We start from the raw sequence: 17,196 nt of genomic DNA, 5'->3' as shown, positions 1-17,196 counted from the left end.
GCCTGGATTCCTGGCTAGTTTTACCAAGCAGCTAACTGACTTCAGGCAAGTCATTTCACCTCTGCATGCCACGGTCTCCTCGGCTGTTTTAACGAGGAGCTTGGAACAAGATGGTCTCTTCTAAGAAAATTTCCAGCTGTGACTATGTATGATCCAAATTGGCAGCAAGGTGAGATTCATGTGCTGCCTCTCAAGTCTCCCTTGACCACACCACAAATAATGTGCAGGGTCTCCATTCTGCCCTCTACCCTCAGCCCATCCCAGTCTCTTCATCCCACCAGCTCACCCAGCGAAAAATATTCCTGGAGTTTTGTTCAGAACCCAACAGCCGTTTAGAGCTGGTTTCAAGTCCACCAAGCAGTCATCTGTGTCCTCTGTTTCCCAGGTGGCACTGTTGTCACTACCTGGCGTTGCCACATACACAGACACACACAGACACACACAAACACACACACACACACACACACACACAGAGAGAGAGAGAGAGAGAGAGAGAGAACACAGAGCCCCTGCAACCAAGGGCCCCTCCCAGGATCCATGAAAGCTGCAGGTCTCTGAGGCATAACACTCTCTGAAGGCTCCTTGCTAGATGCCAAATGATTAAAAACCATTGTGCATAATTACCATTCCATGTAAAAAGCCTTACAATATATTTTTCATGGTTTCACTGCAGGTCACAGAAGCAAAGGCAGGAATAGCAAGCTGTGCTCTTTTATGTGTGGGGAGAGTGCACATGAATACAAATATGGCAGAAGATGAAAGTCCAGCAGACAAGGACAAGCTGTTCTTTCAGCAGTGATAGCAAGCCAGTGTGAAGGACCCATCAGGGCATGGTGCCTGCTTCTCAGCTTTTTGGAACAAATACTCAGTGTAAACCCACACTCTCCTTTTGAAGTGGGTGCAATTTGTCTATTGTCATCCTCTTGCCTTAAATTATGCTCCAATATGGATCTGGAGAGGTGTTTTTGTTCTTCTAGAGCAGAAGTCCTTCACATTAGCCTGTGAAAGCTGCTAAAGCAGTTCTTCCTGTGTAATGAATGCTTCCCTCTACAGCAAAGTTGTAGTCAGATGGCCTCCAAGTGACACTGAATCCCCATGTGAAGGCTTCCTTCTGTTTCACTGTGCAAGGATTCACAAGCACGACTCTGTGCCCATAGGCAAAGTTAGCTGTTTGGTTAAAATCAGGGTACCTACAGCTCACACCATCTGATACAAGATTCACTGGTCTCTGTGCCTTCATCAATTGGTACTGCTCAAATAGAGAGAGGCACGTTAGGCTAAACTGGATGTGTAAGTGAGGAACGGTACTGATTGAGCCTGTCAACTCTTAATTCCAACACATCTCAATTCCTAATAAGAAATTTAAAAGCTTAAAATCTTCCAGAAAAAGAGAATTCTCATGCATTTCAAATGAAAATGTTAATTAAAATAACGTTTTATTATTTATGCTGCTCAGTTGTGCCATTATAAGAATAAAATGAGTATTTAATAATTTGTCAGGGGCAATCATCACAATAACAAGACTAGGAGGCAGCTGTCATTATAACCCCCATTTTAAGGATGAGGAAACTGAGGCTTAGAGAAAATCAACATGGCCAGGAAAATGAAGATGCAACCCAGCTGTGTTGCCACAAAACCCATGCTCTAGCCTCTATATGACAAAGGGCTTTGAAATCTGTCCTTAGCAAGGGTAATACAAGCTCTGATGGGGTTTAGAGCTGACATGACCCTAGAGGTCACTAAGTCCACTTATTCGCAACCTATCTAAGCTTCACAGCTGGCTCGTCAGAGGAAGAGCAGCAAATACACTGAGATTAGCCATGCGCTCAAAGACATACGTGATAGATACGACCAATCCAGTCTCTGTTTTGCTCTGACAACACAGGCTTTTTTTTTTTTTTCTAGAGATGAAGATAAAGAACAAGGTTCAAGTCTTATATAAAATCCTCTGCATCCTGTTTCCTAGGACCCAGTAAATCCAGTCCTTTAATTACACAAATATGAATATGACAAAGCAGAAAAATTGGGTGCTTTGCCCAGTAACATCCAGGTAGTTAATAGCTGCACCAAACATCTAAAAAGGTCTCCTGACTCTCAGTCAGGAAACAGCATAACCAAGTATCCTCCATTAGGACAGATTGTATTATGATACAGAAAACACATTACTCTTCAACTTTATCGCCAGGGTAATAAAAACAGGCAATAAATACTCGTTTGTTGATAATTATTTTCACTCTGTGAACTCTGACAGCCCAACCCACTGATCTTTTGGCTGGTCTAAAGAACAGTTAGCCACAGTGACCACAGTGATACCACTTCACATATTCTCCACCATATCCCCAAGTAGTGAAATCTCCTGTGGAAAGAAAAGAGCTGTTCATACTAGGATTTTAACAATCACAAACTGAAGTCCACCGGGGTGATCTGGCAGCCAGAAATGTTTTGTTTGGCCAGCAGGGTGTTTCAAACATTTTTTAATTGGTTTACCATGTTTTTTTCTTGTAACATGTTTCTCTGAGGAGGCAGCAGGTGCTGCGGGGCTGGCCCCTTTGAACAGGAAATCTACCTCCCAGTTTGGGACAGCCTCCACCAGTCCCATCTGAATGCTGTGCTATCCATGAGTCCCTTTGAGCATCTGAGTTTGCAGCCTCTGCTTTACCGTGTTAATATTATAGAATTAAAAGAGCATGACTCCGGGGGCAGGCGGCTCAGAAGATCAAGAGATTGAGACCATCCTAGACAACATGGAGAAACCCCATCTCTACTAAAAATACAAAAAGTAGCTGGGTGTGGTGGCACGTGCCTGTAATCCCAGCTACTCTGGAGGCTGAGGTAGGAGAATCACTTGAACCTGGGAGGTGGAGGCTGCAGTGAGCCAAGATCGTGCCACTGTGCTCCAGCCTGGCAACAGAGCAAAGCTCTGTCAAAAAAAAAATAGCATGATGCATTATCTCAAATCCATCACCAATGACTGGCATCTGAATTCTTCATCAAAACAGGGCTTGCTTTATCAAGACAACAGTGAACACAGCAGAGGATAGGGGAATAGGACTGAACTGATGAACAGACAGGTTGATTGTGGTCCTTCCTCTATCAGTAAATAGCAGTATTACTTTGATCAAGTCACCTACCCGCAATGGATCATGGTTATTTCCTCATTTGTGAAAATAGAAAAGATGGACTGGCTATTCAAAGATTTTTTTTTCAACTTCAAAATCCCGTGAGATGTTTCTTACCCAAATTGTGTATGAATACAGGAATTTTCCCAGGAATCGAGATGTTAGTGAAGAATGAAACCTGAGAAATGTGGTGTCTTAGGAGTCACCTAGACTATAATTTGCAACTTGGTTTCATCATTTTCCATGAAATCAAAGGCAAGTTATCTAAAACTCTCAGAGCCTAAGTTTCCTCACCTTCATCCATTTACTCAAGATTGAAGTAAATGAATTTGAGCATCTACTATGTATCAGATACCTTTTAAATGCTGGGGATTTCGTAGTGAACAAAACAGTCTGTGGTCTGATGAAACTTACATTCTACAGGCAAGGAGACAAAAAATAGAAAGATGTATAAACAGGTAGTGAGAAGTGCTGTGAAAATAAATTAGGTGGGTTAAGGGGTTGGGTGGATAGCAGGGAGCAGTTATTATAGATGGACGAGAAGACCTCTCTGATGACACTTGAGCAGAGACCTGAATGAAAGGCGGGCAGGGGGCAGGGCTGGGGAGGTTCAGTCATGCAGACATCTGGGTATAGACTGTTCTAGGCGAAGAGTTATTATGAAAATTTAACGACGTGAGAAGCAGAACTCTGACAGTGCCTTTAGCACTTTTTAGAAGTGTCCTTCTCCTCTCACCTCTTTGTTCACCACTTTCCCTCTTTTATGCCTGTTTGTCTTTGGGATCTACTCTCTGCCTTTATATCAGCCCCAAACACAACACAGCAAAGTAGATCAGGGGTTTAATCCTACATTCTAACCAATCGCAATCTACATCTGTCAAATCCGATTTTCAATAATCAAGAAAGAAGGCTGGTGTGGTGGCTCACGTCTGTAATCCCTGCACTTTGGGAGGCTGAGGCGGGTAGATTGCTTTGAGCTCACGCGTTCAAGACCAGCACGGGTAACATGACGAAACCCTGTCTCTACTAAAAATACAAAGAAAAAGAAAATTAGCCAGGTGTGGTGGTGCATGCCTGCAGTCACAGCTTCTCAGGAGGCTGAGGTGGGAGGATGACTTGAGGCCAGGAGGCAGAGGTTGCAATGAACCAAGATCGTACTATTGCACTCCAGCCTGGACAACAGAGCCAGATCCTGTCTCCAAGAAAAGTAAATAAATAAAAAATAATCAGGTAAGAGAGCCAAATCTTAACTCCACTGTGTTCTGAGAAAAATTTTTTTCATAATAAAATGCTCCAAAATTCAAACAGGTAGTTAATAACAACATAGAGCAGAGCAGAAGACGTTAAGATCACAGTCTCCCTATCAGAAAAGCCTGGATCACATTCCAGCTTTGTTTGCTGCCTTTGCGACCTTGATTAAGTTACTTCACCTCTTTGAAACTCAGTTTTTTCACCTATGAATTAGAGACCAACAATGTTACCTCTTTTCAGAGTTCAGGAGAAACTTGAATGAGATATGTGCATAAAACACATGCAACTTTCTTGGCACAGAGGAAAGTACTCAACGATGTGCATCTGGTTCTATTAGGACTTTTAATTACAAGTTACAGAAATCAACTCTGATATCTTTGTCTGCTGCTAGTCTACTGTCAAAATAAATACATTAAAAATATAAATTAAAAGAGAAAAAAATTAACTCTGATCAAGCCAAGCAGAAAAGAATTTTATTAAAAGCTTACTGGGTGGCTCCCAGAATGTCCACCAGCCAGGAATAATGCCCAGATCATGCCAGGGACTGATCCAGGAGCAACAGGGAACAGCAGATGATGATGCTCACACCAGCAATGCCTGTAGCAATAGACACTGCCCTTTTTCTGTGGAAAAGAGGGTGACTCTACATCCCAGCAAAGCTCCAAAAGTAGAGAACTCCCCACACCAGAATGAGCGCTTAGATGCTAGGCAGCCAAAAGAATGACAAGTATCCAGCCACGGCACTAGTGCAATACAGTCCTCCTCCCTCCATGAGGATTGGCTTCAGGGCCCCCTGTAGATAGCAAACCCTGTGGATGTTTAAGTCACCAAGTTGGCCCTCTGTTTCTGTGGGTTCCTATTCACAGGGCCAATGGTATACAGTATCTTCGTCAAACCATCTTTGGAGTACCTACTAGTTGTTCATGCTACTTCCCTCAACTAGAATACCCCTGGCTCTCTCCACAAGCTTCAGCCACATCCTGGAGGCTCCCACTCTAGGATACCTACAACCTGACTCCAGGGCCTGCCTCCTCCCTTCCCCAGCCACTTCTTTCACAAGGTACCCTATTATAAACTGATTTACATCCTGACTATACCTGTGCATACCGATACCAACCCTTTTTAGAAGTAGAGATCAAAAGCAAATGTGTATACGGTTGTAAATAACACATCCTCGTTCACTAATCATTTCTATGTATCTCTCATCCCACAAATAAGGTTACAAGTATTGATTGATTGAGAACACCATTCTTTTCTCCTGTACTTGTTAAAAGCCTATTTCCTATTCTTTGTTGATGCTTAATAGCACTTATGAAGCATTGTTTTTTTTATATGGAGGGTCAAATGTCTAATTCATCTACAAATATTCCTTTGTTAAAAAATAAGTTCAAAGTCTTACATGGAATGAGGAAAGTAATTAGTCAATATTGGTTCATAATATTGAAGCTCTTACCAATTATAATAAATTATCATTTTATAAACTCAGTTTTTTTTTTATCTTAAAGTTAGGAGTAAAAATATCTTCCCACCCTGGAAAGAGGGGAAACCGACAATGCCCCAATTTTACCAAGAAAAAAAAGATTTTTCTTCCCATGGAATAACATCCCCATCTTGTGGGCACTGTTATTCAGTGTTTTCAAAATCATAGCAACATTTTTAGAACAGTGACATCTCTTAATACTTCTCAGGGATAGATAGAATTGAACTACAACACCTATTTGGCCTGTAGCTAAAAGTTCCCAGCATCTTTAATAAATGCTTTCTGCACAAAGCATTTAAAAATATAAAATAATCAAAACATATAATGAGTCAGGCATCAACCAGGTCTACATGAAAAGAAAAATGTGTGTGTGTGTGTGTGTGTGTGTGTGTGTGTGTGTGTGTGTGTGTGCGCGTGCGCGCGGGCGCGCACACGCGCATGCGTTGTATATATGTGTGTATATGCATATATATATATTTGGATTCATGGGTACCTAAAGAGAAATCCTCCCATGAAAGGATTTTCTGCTCACATGAATAATAAACTCATTGAGGAAACATTTATTGAGATCCAAAGTGTCTAGTAGGGCACTGGCTATTCCCTTCAGGTCAGGATCTGCCAAGGAGAAGGCAATAGATATGCGGAGGGCAAGGAGAAACTGACAAGAAACTCAGTGGTTCCCAGCAGGCTCCTGGCCAAGGGCAGGAGGCTGATAATATCTGCCTGGGCTCTGGGCCAAGAGGAGGAAGGTTACTGAGCATTTAGAAATATGCATGCACAAAAGAATTGAAAATCAAGAAGGGAGAGGAGGGTTACGAAACAATGGAACAATGGAAAAGCAAGGGAAGAAAGCATCAGTGGTATTCTTTTCATCAAAGGGAAGGAAAGACATGCACATCTACCAAAAGGAAGTAAAATGAAAGTGACGAAAGAGGCTGACAACAGTTTCCAACTCTTTCTCCCTCTGTATGTCAAATGCCCCTTGGATCTGCAAGTCAATCTGCAACTTCAAGATATCATAGATATTTAAAGTTCCCTAGTCAGCTACCTGCCATCCATTTGGAATTACCATGTAACAAGCTTATCTGGTTTTGTTTACATTAATTTCCCTCATTCAAATAATTCTTTTTTAGAGATAATGTTTCCCAAGCCAGGACATGACACAGACTCTAGCCATATTTATTTCAGGATGACCTTTTTCATTGAAGAAGGGTTATCACTGTATGATGGGGCACATGTGCAATATAAATATAGCATCCTCAACTGCTAGTCCCCAAAGCACTCATTTACGCAAATAGTCATACACACACACACACACACACACACACACACCCCCCATTAAAAACAGTCTATGGAGTCAGTAGATCTCAGCATTTCCAAAAATCTCTTTTAAATCTTTCTCTTTTTTTCTCAGTTGTAATTTTAATTTTTTTTTTTTTTTTTTTGAGACTAAGTCTCACTCTGTCGTAAGGCTGGAGTACAGTGGCACGACCTCAGCTCACTGCAACCTCCAACTCGTTGGTTCAAGAGCTTCTCCTGCCTGAGCCTCCTGAGTAGCGGGGTTTACCGGCATGCACAACCAGGCACAGCTAATTTTTGTATCTTTAGTACAGACAGGGTTTCACCATGTTAGCCAGGATGGTCTCAATCTCCTGACTTCGTGATCCACCTGCCTCGGCCTCCCAAAGTGCTGGAATTACAGGTGTGAACCACCACTGCGCCCAGCCTCTTTTAAATCTTTCTAAACCATAAAAGAAGTCAAGCGGAGGGCAGCCTGGTTCATCTGCTCCCCAGATTCTTCCGTCTGATGTTCAAGACTCTATGAGCTCTGCCTAGCTTTTCTCCATTTCTCCTCATGTTCCTCTCCCACTTCTCCCTTCAAGTCCCCACCATGGTCAAACACTCAGCTTGTGGAGCCCACAGGCACTTTTCCTACCCCGGAACCCTTGCCTGCATGGTTTCCCCTCCATCTAACACCCTCCCTGCTTCCCTAACACCCACACTGCAGCCAGCATCCTCCACCCGGTCTCTAAACATCTACCATGTTGGGCACTGCTCTTCTCCAACACTCACTGAAGGACTCCACAAATATGATGAGATGCTGTGAGCACACAGGCTGTGTGCTCAATGAAAGCAAAGGCAGCCCTTACTCTCCTCTGTGGACTCCGTATTCCAACTACTGCGCTTGGCACCTAACAAGTACTTTTTAAAGTCAGGAAAAATAACTAAAATAATATGCATCGAAATGTTAATGAAGCTGTATTCAAGCAATGGTTTTACAGGCAATTTGTTGTTTTTTTATTTGTACGTTTCAGTATTGCCTTCATTTTCTAGCATGAACAAATATTATAAAAGTTGCGCTAAATATATTCACTACGACACCATAATTTTGGCACACTAATTCCCATTACACTTTGCAAGGAGAAATTACATTGACTTTATATCTATGTATCTCTTATATTCTGTCTAATGTTTCTCCTCAGGTGCTTATGCTTGCATAAAGCAACTTTGCTGGACGGAAATAAGGATAGTTTTCATTAAAATTCCCCTTTAATTCAACTCCAAAATACCTCCTCAGAATTTCATTTGTGACTACAGTAAGTGTTAATTTGGTTATCGAGTTCAAATCTTCTCTGGTCTAAATTCAACTTTTTTTAAAAAAAAGGAAATAAATCTAAGAGAGCTTACATTATCACTTCATGGATAGCTCATTATTTTGACATTCCCACTTTCTTATATGGTAGGTGTCTACAGTCACCTGCAGTTTTAGTATTTTAAATATTCAATATATTATGCAAAGCTAATGGAAGTGGAAGATGGAGAAATTCTCTATTTCAAAACTGAAGTGGCAACAACGTGCCTACAAATATAAAAAGGAAGATCACATATCACCAGGTAATGCTTTTCCTGCATTCTGGTACAGAATACTCACGCGAGGGATGGATGGTGGCACCCTCTCATAATATAAAAGCAAAACAAACTACCAGAAGAGAAGGGTACGTTGGCAGACAGCTAAATTATTTGAAAAATCTCTTATACCACCTACTTCACATCAAAAGGAGAATCATTCAGATTCACCTAAAAAGTGTGTGAAGTCATGACTCCTATTTTTTTTTAACTGCCCTCCCCCCAACAAGCCTTCCCCTGCCTACTCCCCTCCTCTGGGGACTGCCAAACCACAAGGCTCTGCTTCCCTTATTCCCACCTGCTGGCATCAGCAGGAACCCAGCTCCCACCAAGACCCCCTCACACTCTTCCCCTCCCCACAGATCTCAACTTCCTCAGGTCTTCCTGGAGTCCCAAGAAATGGCTGACTTTTACCCAATCTGATGTCAGTTTTTAACACTTCCTGGTACTAAGCAATTCCCAAGATAGAAAACCCACCTCTCCAAATCATAACATTTTCAGAGTTGCATTATTTTAGAGATGTCAGGAGTTAGAAGCCTTGGGCACCCTTTGAGTAGCCCTCAACCTTAACTGACTTACTTGCATTTAACCTATTACCTACTTTATAATCTTTACCTTTACGATTCAGAGGTAAAATTCAAGTAATTCATCTATACATAATCCTATGTGTATGCATATGCCCTTTATTATAAGTAGAAATAAAATAAAATAATTTGAAATAGGTATTTCAATATGTGCCTGGACATTAACAGACATGAAATAAAGTGGTCAGCTGTTTATATTTACCTATACTTATGAGTGAGTTCACATTTGGAAAAAAAAAATAAGATCAGAAAACATTCTGCATGAGAAATACAAAAAAAATAAAAGGACAAAGGGACACGTGTGTTCATCTTCACAAATGAAAATGTGAATTAGGGCCAGGATAGTGGTTTATGCCTATAGCCTCACTGCTTTGGGAGGCCGACGTGGGAAGACTGCTTGAGCCTGGGGGTTCAAGACCAGCCTGGGCAACAAAGCAAGACTTCATCGCTACAAAAAAATAATTAAAAATTACCCAGGTGCAGTGATGTGATGTGAGCCCGTAGTTCTATTAATAGCTACTCAGGAGGCTGAGGTGGGAGGATCGCTTGAGCCCAGGAGCTCAAAGCTACAGTGAGCTATGATCATACACCTGTACTCCAGCCTGGGTAAACAGACTCTGTCTCTAAAAATAAAAAAACTTGAGTTAGAATAAGCAGAGATGAGACTGCCTTATACTTGACATCTTCAGGAATGCCAACTAGGTTACTCTAGACAACAAACAATTATTCGTTTGGCAGATCTGTCCTGAAACTGTAGAATGTCTGACACAACTGGAACCTGCACTACAAGTGATGGGGCAACATAAAACACCCCCACAAAATCCCAGAACACCCTTTAGAGGCATTACTGAGAAGTACTGATCTAATTCACCCCATTTTGCCTCTGAGAACACAGAAGTTCTGAGAGGTTAAGTGATTACAATACTCAAAGCAGGAACAGGTTACGCACCATGACAAAGTGGGTTCCAGAAACAAGTCTCAGTCACCACACACACGTACGTGCACACACGTTTCCTCTCCCGTCCTTTCTTCTACTGCTCGCTCAGATTTTTCATCTATGTCATCTGCAATCATCACCCTTCAAATATAACTATCTGTGTCCCTCTGACCTGGTTCCTCCTGAATTGTGTGTGCCAACATTACTCTCCATCAAGACTCCATCGAGTCTCACTAATGTGGCCACAGCCTTAGCCTTGTTAAATCACAAAGATCTCTAGCTTAGCAGTCTTCTTGAGCCATCACCAGCCTCCTGACTGTTTCTGGGACCTTCTAGTTCACAACCATCCCTTTATCTCAGCTCCTTCCTTCCCATTCTCAGCTTACTCAGCACCCAGGACAACTAGTTCAGCATTGCTCCCTCAGCATCACCCATCATGTGTAACCTGGGTCTTGGTTGACACCCACTGTTGCTTTTTCCTTAGTCTTCACTGCACAGGAGTGTGAAGTATATTAAGTTCCATGTCTACACAGGCTTGCAATACTTCCTAGTCACCAAACACTACAATTCTGTTCAGTGTAGTTCTAGCTGCTTTAACATTTTTTTCAAGTGCTGTCCCTAATCTCTTGAGCTAATGCCTAATTCAATCAGCCTATAGGAAACAACTTTGCTTTTACGATAATTAGGCAATAAATGATGAGGATGCTCCTTTCAGTAATGTCTTTGTTCATGCTCTATGGCTAAGAGGAAGACCCTCTTTCTCAAAAAACAGGTTCCATATTTCCTTCAAAATCTGGTACTTATTAATAACCTCAATAAAGCTTTCAAGATCTTAGCATATATTGATCTCTGAATTCCCAACTTATTAACAATGACCTTCGGAGACTTTTGGAGAAGAAAGAAATCTACAGATGACCTAGTCAAGCCATTTTATTTTACAGATGAAGAAACTGGAATTCAGAGAAGGGAGCAAGCAGTCTCCAGTTATATATAACCAGTTGTCTACAGACAAGGCTGCAACATAGGTGTCTCCACTTCCTGCCCAGTTTCTTTCGAATACGCCAGTGACTCATTTCACAGCATTTACGGACCTTGCAAAAGATCAGAATTTTTTTTCTTTAAAAGTGTGCTTCTATATAAATTTTAAAAAGGTAATTCTTTTATGCTTCATAATGTCCTTCATCTAGTACTTAAAAATGGAAACATTTTTGTTTGTGACATATTTTCATACTACATGGAAATTTAATACAAATATGCAGTTCCTATTTCCCTTGTTAATTTCTCATTTCTTTTTCTCAAGTCAAAAGCCATCTGTAGCTTGCTTCCCAGGACAAAATAGTCATGCCAAAAAAAAAAAAAGTCTTAAATAGAGTAGCCAAATCAATGTCCCAAATGAAGGTTAAATTGTACAGCATTTTGGTTCCAAACCAGGTTTATTTTACAAGTATGTTTTCTCTGTATAGGAAGGATAGAGTAAAGGAAATCACAACATTTCTAAAGTGTGACTGCGTGCCTTAACCATCATCAGTCAACAATGACTCACACATTTTTTAAGCTCATATCTGTCTCATTGAAACTTCTTAGATCTCAACTACTTATATGGTAAATGCCTTGATCAGATTCAATTATTTCTATTCTTTTCATGCACTTTGTTTTAACCACTTGCTTCTTAAATTAATGAACATTAGTTAATCCTTTTTAATAATATCCATAGAGAAGACCACAGTCAAAATCCAAAATAACAGCTCATTTCCCCAGCCTTGAAAATCTGGTATTTCTACTCTTTGAGGTTATCTTATACTCTATTTTAAATACGGCTGCAATGCAGAAAATGAAGTAGACATATTGTTCCAAATCTACTAAACTCAATGACAAAATAGAGAAAGTTTCAAAAGTACTGGCTCAAACTTCACTGCCTTAATCTCTAGGTCCACAGAGTAATACAAACACACACACATACACAGACCACTACTCTTTGAAAAAGATAATAGTCACTGATTTGTTTTAAGCTTCTTCCCAACTCTGCCTCAAACTTTTAATTTCTCCATCACTAAGGAAATACATTTTATTACAGTATTTTATAAACTGTCTTAAAATCTACATAAAAAGTGTTAATTGAAATTATCACAACCACCTGGTATTGACGAAAACAAGTGTAAGACATTAGCAAGGAAGGAGACACACAGGAAGAATTGTAGTACCCATCTACAATTAAAAAAAAAAAGAGAGAGAGAGAGACTATAGGCTGCCCCCCTGGTTCCATCACTTAATTGTGAAATCTTGAATGCCACTTAATCTTTCTGGCCTACTTCCTTCCTTGTGAACCAAGGGAGAATATGAACATGGTATCTGTTTAGACTTTACAATTCTATGGTTCTAGGACACTTCAAAAAATGTCCTGTGACATGACTGATTAAAGAGATTATATGCACCGTCAGCCCTCCATATCCATGAGTTCCACATATGTGGATTCAGCCAACCATGGACCGAAAATATTCAGGAAAAATAAATATCCTACAAAGTTCCAAAAACCAAAACTTAAATTTGCTGTGCACTGAGTACTATGTTGAATGTATGCAAGTAAAGTGATATATGGGTAGTGTATTTGGTATTATAAATAATCTAGGGATGATTTAAACAACACAGGAGGGTGTAAGTTATACTATGCCATTTATATGGGGAACTTGAGCATCTGTGAATTTTGGTGTCCTGGAATCACTCCCCCAGGGATAACAAGCGAGCACTGTTTATGTTTAGTTAACCCTTCAGCAGAGGCCCTCCCCAAGAGTTAAAAGTTAAACTATAAACCCCTGATGTTTGTGACATTGGTTCGTTGTCACATATTAAGTGTGGCCAACTGAATCTATGATTATTTCACAAATTTTATTTTTATAAGGCGTCACCTCCATTCTTCATTTTAAAAATTTTGACAAAATTGCTAGTTAAAGAGCAAAATAGCCACGAGGGAACACAATAGTAATGCAATGATACCAGCAGCTTATACTTACTGAGCTCTCACCATCTGCCAGGGACTCTTAAACATCTGCACAGGTATTCTTGCGTTTACTCCTTACAATCTTACTATTCCAGTTTGTCGGTTGAGAAACAAAAGGACAAGTGGTGAAATAACGTGCCCAATGTCACAATGTAAGTGGGAGATCTGGACTTGGACCCCAGCAATGCACCCTCAGTTCACTCAGGTGGCTAACCCCTTCACCTGGGAGTCTCTAATTAAGAGGCTGAGTGGCAATATATGGAAGTTAGTTCAATCTCACACTGATGAGCTGCATAACCCGGGAACTCATTTTTCACATCTGCAAGGTGTGGGCGGGTGTTGGAGAAGCTTTCACATTCCACTATCTGGCAATGTCATCTGGAAAGCCCACAAAAGCATTTACCGCAGATATCTAAAAAAGATGGATATTTCTCTCTGGAACATCTCTTACAGCACAGCCACCTGCCTTTTCCCTGCTTAGTATAAATGGACCTAAGAGCAAGGAAACAGTTGGGATCCCAGCCCTAAGACATTATGAGAAAGTACTTCAGAAGGAACAAGAAATAGAGACTTAATTGTTTTTTCTTGTTCCTAGAGATGTAGGTAATAAATCCCCTCCACATATCCCTATGTCTACCTGTGCTGTCAATCAAATAGCTACCATTTTCAGACCAACTCCTGCGCCAAGTTTAGCCAAGAGCCACCTCACTCCACTGTACTCCACTCAACCCTGCTCCATGCTTGTCCACAACTGGAGAAGCAATTTAATCACATGTAAGGACGAACCAATAAGGGGCAACAGGCCATTTTTAGAGGCAGCTCTTACTTCTGCTCAATGTTTAAAACAGATCCACCCAAAAAACCTGGTTGATGCCATTGAAGTCAGGTACTTGATCCATTCTATCAAGTGTCAGACTCTGATTCTTTCCTGGCTATGTTCCAGAAGAGGCTACTGAATGGTGAGAAATGTGGGAGAGAATGAGGAAAGCTGCTGACTGTCCAAGCCTTCTCACATCTTACATAGTTGGTCAGTGTTCCTGGAATAGGTGGGGAAGTAGTTAATCTGTAGCAAAAGCCGTTGATGTCTTCTAACAAGGGAAAGTGGTAAGGACTGTCATTTCCGCCTTCTAACCACCCACAAAGGTTAAATAACTCCAATGAGTTGCAGAGGGGGCAACAGATCAAATGCCACCACTAGAACCTATATCACAGGTTCAATCTATTCAATGGGATTTAAAGTATTCAGAAACTGAATATTCAATAGTATATGAAACCATCAGACTATCCAAAAATCAACCATACATGGTTTATGAGCCCTCACACCCCTGGCATCTCCACAGCTAGAGCTCACGTGGAAAACATTCCTTTTCCATCCTGATGAAGATGGAATGGAAAGCTTCAATCTAATCATGGAGCATAATATTATACACCTTATTGAGCTCCCATTTTCAGTGTTATAATAATACTCTTCAAAGCGCCTGGAAAGTGTGATGCATTCAGCAGGCACTCACTGCATAACACTCATCAGGGATTCTAGGTTCCGGTTCTTCCATCACCAGTTAGACATTAGGTCCCTAAGTAGTCACTTTACCTCTCCAAACTGCATTTCCTTGTGTGTGAAAAAACAGAGCTATACCAAATGACAAAGTCCCTTAAACACAAAAATCTATAACTACAAGGTAAAAGTAATATTCTTGAAAATTATCAAAGAATAAGTGGTTTATCTGAACACAGATGAAAAAGTATTGTCCCTTTTTTTAAAAAGGAAGGAAAATCGAAGATTCAGAGGCAGTAATACTGCTGAATTTTTGTATCACTAAACCTAGATAAGATAAATGGCAATGCCAGATCTAAAACATAAATTTAAAGAGACTCTCAGAGTCCTGTGCCAAAGGTCAAGTTTCAATAAAACACTGCTTTTGTTGACTAATATACCCCCTTGTACCTTTCTTTGCTTGTTCATAATAAATACACTAACTTATGATTATGGGCAGCCAGTATTAGCCAGTTTGGTGCACTCTCATTTTCACTAAGTATAACAATTTAAAGTACTGAATCCAAGAGAATTAAGACACTGTTTTAAAGCATTTAGATTGTATTTCTTGGTTATATTTGTGTGCTATTTGACAAACTCCTGGAAATGTCCTCATCGACGTTTATAGAATATTCAATGAAAGACTCAAAATAACCACAGCTACACTATTTCTCAGAATTCTGTTACCATTAAGAGTATCTTGAAAAGCTGGTTGGCTCTTTCCCACACATCCCCAACCCTCTTGTCCTTTATTATGGCAACGCTGTTCACAAGTGTCTTCTTACTGTCATCAGTTTTCCTTGTCCTTGCACAGAAACCTCTGCTCCCAAACTTCAGCTCTCCCACCACCCGTGCTTAAATGGGAAGCATTTAAGCTTCCCATACAGCAATACTACTAACAAAGCTATGAGTAATTTTAATGTGGGAAGGGGAAAGAAAATGCAAGATAGCAATAACTGAAAGGTAAAAAACAAAATTTTCATATGAGTATGATCCATATTTTCTTTATCAACTCTGCCTTACAATTCTACCAAAGTAGAATTATCCCTGTTGTTGAGAGACACAGAGCGATAATTATATGCACACAGTTATACCACCAGGGAAGGTGCAAACTTCAAGTGTGTGTTCTTTCAAACCATGCCCCATTGAACCTCAGAGGTCTGTAAGGTAGGCCCTTGTGGGCGTCTCTGATCAATATTTACACAAAACATGAAATCAAATTCCCCGTTACATCCCTGAGCACATATCTGAACTTAAATGCATTATGGATTAAAAAGTTGCAGTTCTCTATTGATCTCTTTTCCAAATCCACGCTGATATAACATTTGTACTCAAGGAAAGCTGTACAGGCAAAGATATTGCTCAAACATATACAACACACTCAACGGATGCCTGGCAAAACGCAGGAGCCATTGGCATCTGTACTTATGGAGATACAGCAACCACGGAATTTGAAAGCAAAACCATATAAAAGGTATCTGGGGGAAAACTGTGGAAATTTTAATATGGCCTGCATATTAGACCATAATTATCTTTGGTGTGATAATGGTACTGTGCAGTGGTTCTTAAACTCACTGGCACATTAGAATCACCCGGGAACTTCACCAAAAACAAACAAACAAAAAATACTAATGCCTGTGACTCATGCAGGAATTGAGATTAATTTATCTGGAGTGTGGTCTGAGCTTTGTAGTATTAAGTTTTTCTAAATTTAAAACTTAGAATACAGATATATAAGATTTGTGTGTATTCAATAACCCATTACAAAATTTTCTAAGTGTTTAAATTTTTCAAAATAAAAGTTGGGGAAACAGAATCAACTGTCTTGCTCATGTGATCATCTTAGACAAGATACTATCTGAGGTACAAAATTCAGCATATCACAAACAGAAAACTTCTTTCAGATGATACAAAATGTTTATGAATTGACTAATTAACATAAGAATTAGTCAATTCACAACTAACCAATAAGAATTGACTAATAAATTTATTCTAATAAACTTACTTGGTTTCAATACTTATTTTAAAATGTTTTTAAAAGTTGTAGTCCAGTGCCTTACTTACATTATTCTGAATATTGTCTCTTTGTAGCATACTGCAGGCATAGAATGTATCTGGGTTTTATCTCTACTGACCCAAAAACACACTTTAATGTACATTTTAAAATAAATCCTTACTATTCGCCTGATTTGTCCTAATTTCCCTACACAAATGTTCCAATTTATATTGATTCTTCAATCAGTCTAAACTAGCGCCATCTGTCATCTGGACAGTTGCTATTCATAAGGAAAACTGTAGTTATTATTCACTATTTATATCTCACCAACTTGATATTTTTCCCTGGCAAGAACATTTAAAGAATAGTGAGAAACATAGCTGGAAAAGCAGA

The 17,196-nt window shown here is 40.0% G+C and overlaps 1 protein-coding gene across 4 annotated transcripts in view; it reads right to left on the bottom strand.

The window, feature by feature from the left end:
* The window catches only part of ARHGAP18 (Rho GTPase activating protein 18), a 197,661-nt gene that overhangs the window by 86,897 nt on the left and 93,568 nt on the right, over window positions 1–17,196 (bottom strand). Inside the window, exon 1 of one of the 4 annotated variants that reach the window (XM_017533284.2) lies at window positions 287–402. The exons of the other annotated variants lie outside the window; for them this stretch is intronic. The gene's annotated coding sequence lies outside the window, so the exon portion shown is untranslated. Of the gene's footprint in view, window positions 1–286; window positions 403–17,196 lie in introns of those variants that run through there. 4 annotated transcript variants of the gene reach the window in all.

The sequence above is a fragment of the Cebus imitator genome, unplaced genomic scaffold, assembly GCF_001604975.1.
Source record: "Cebus imitator isolate Cc_AM_T3 unplaced genomic scaffold, Cebus_imitator-1.0 Scaffold81, whole genome shotgun sequence".
Taxonomy (NCBI): domain Eukaryota; kingdom Metazoa; phylum Chordata; class Mammalia; order Primates; family Cebidae; genus Cebus; species Cebus imitator.
Note: the sequence above shows the minus strand (reverse complement) of the source record. Positions and strands in the feature narration are given on the sequence as shown.